Genomic DNA, 1,877 nt, shown 5'->3' with positions numbered 1-1,877 from the left:
TATTTAGTGGGTAGCTCTCCTCTTAGACTTCTCCCTCCCACAGAGAACCTGTCTTTATGGTGGTTGGTATTCTTTTATTTGCATTACTGTAGCACTTAGGAGCCTAGTCGTGTACTAGGTGCTGTAAAAACACAGAACAAAAAAGACTATGACACAAAATAGCTCATTGTACTAGGTGCTGTAAAAACACAGAACAAAAAAGACTATGACACAAAATAGCTCATTGGATTGTGTCCATTTTCCTTTTGTCTTTTCCTCTGTCATTGTCTTTACTTATTAAGTACCTCAGGATACAATCCACTGATACATTGTTTATCTCAAACTAAATTCCTACCTACTCACCTATCTAAAATTTTGGGACATTTATTTTTAGGGGGAAAAAATCAAATTTGGATGACCAAAGCTAGATGCTTAACTTCGGTCATCTATGAGGTAAAGGCCCCGGATTAGGACTCAGAAGACCAGAGTTTAATTTGTGACTCTGCTGCAAACTCTGAGTGATCTTGATCAAGTTGCTTAATCTCTCTGTGCCTCAGTTCTCAGTTTTCTGCTTGTAAATTGTATCCTTTTCTCCCATCTCTTTTTTTCTGTCTTATCAGTTTAAACTGTAAGCTCTTCAGGGCAAGGGCTGTCTCTTACTGCATATTTTCCTAGCACAATAGGGACCTGATACTGGTTGAAGCTTCAGTGCCTATCATAATAATTGTAAGAGGAGAAGAAAGGATAAAGAGAGCAATTAAACTGGATGGCTGGAGTACAGTCCCAGGTTTCCCGAGACTCTCCTGTTTTGACCCACCAAAGCCCTTGTCCTTGTTGAAGTGGCTGTTCGCTTTTGGCCCAGCACCCCTGACAGGGGGAGGAGGGCACAGCTGAGCTAAAAATGAGTGACTGGCACACACCAGGTCACAACGCCACTCACTCAAATTTGGTTTGCTCCTGTCAAGGGGGCCCGGACAAACCTGAGCAGCTGTGTGACCCCATGCACCAGGCTGCAATGCCCAGAGTGGGGAACTGAGCCCAGCCAGTCTCACAGAGCAGAAGTCACTGCTGCAGGGTGCGTACAGGTTGGGCTTGCTTTGCAAATCTTTCCCCTTCTCATCCCCCCCATCCATGTCTTCTGCCCCTGGGGGCAAAACCCATCCTGCTTTACCACCTGAAATGTTGGGAAGTATGGGAGAGGATGAGGAAGGAGGTGGCACTGCTCTCCCTGCCATTCTCTCTGATTGTCAGTCTGATTTTTTTTCCTATCATAAAAGTTTAAGCCAAGCCTTCTCCAATATAAGATGGATATCTCAGGACCTAGTTATCAAGAAAGATGGGAAGACTGTTTGCTGTCTTTATTTAGGCACTTAATAGAACCACAACAGCATCAAATAAGATACACCAGTTAATTCTCTTCCTAAAGTCCCAGGCCACATGCATATTTTACAGTTAAAAAACTGCAGCAAAAAAAGCAAAAAGAAACAAGCAATCCAGAAACCACCATCTCTAATTATCTGGGCTACCATCATCTTAGAAATCATAGACTCATAGGACTAGAAGGGACCTCGAGAGGTCATCTAGTCAAGTCCCCTGCACTTATGACAGGACAACGTATTATCTAGACCATCCCTGACAGGTGTTTGTCTAACCTGCTCTTAAAAATCTTCAATGATGGAAATTCCACAACCTCCCTAGGCAATTTTATTCCAGTGCTTAACCACCCTAACAGTTAGGAAGTTTTTCCTAATGTCCAACCTAAACCTCCCTTTATGTAATTTAAGCCCATTGCTTCTTGTCCTATCCTCAGAGGTTAAGAAGAACAATTTTTCTCCCTCCTCCTTGTAACAACCTTTTATGTACTTGAAAATTCTTATCATGTCCCCTCTCAGTCTTCT

This window comes from Mauremys reevesii, linkage group 5 (genome assembly GCF_016161935.1).
Source record: "Mauremys reevesii isolate NIE-2019 linkage group 5, ASM1616193v1, whole genome shotgun sequence".
Lineage (NCBI taxonomy): Eukaryota > Metazoa > Chordata > Testudines > Geoemydidae > Mauremys > Mauremys reevesii.
This window is presented reverse-complemented; position numbering follows the sequence as displayed.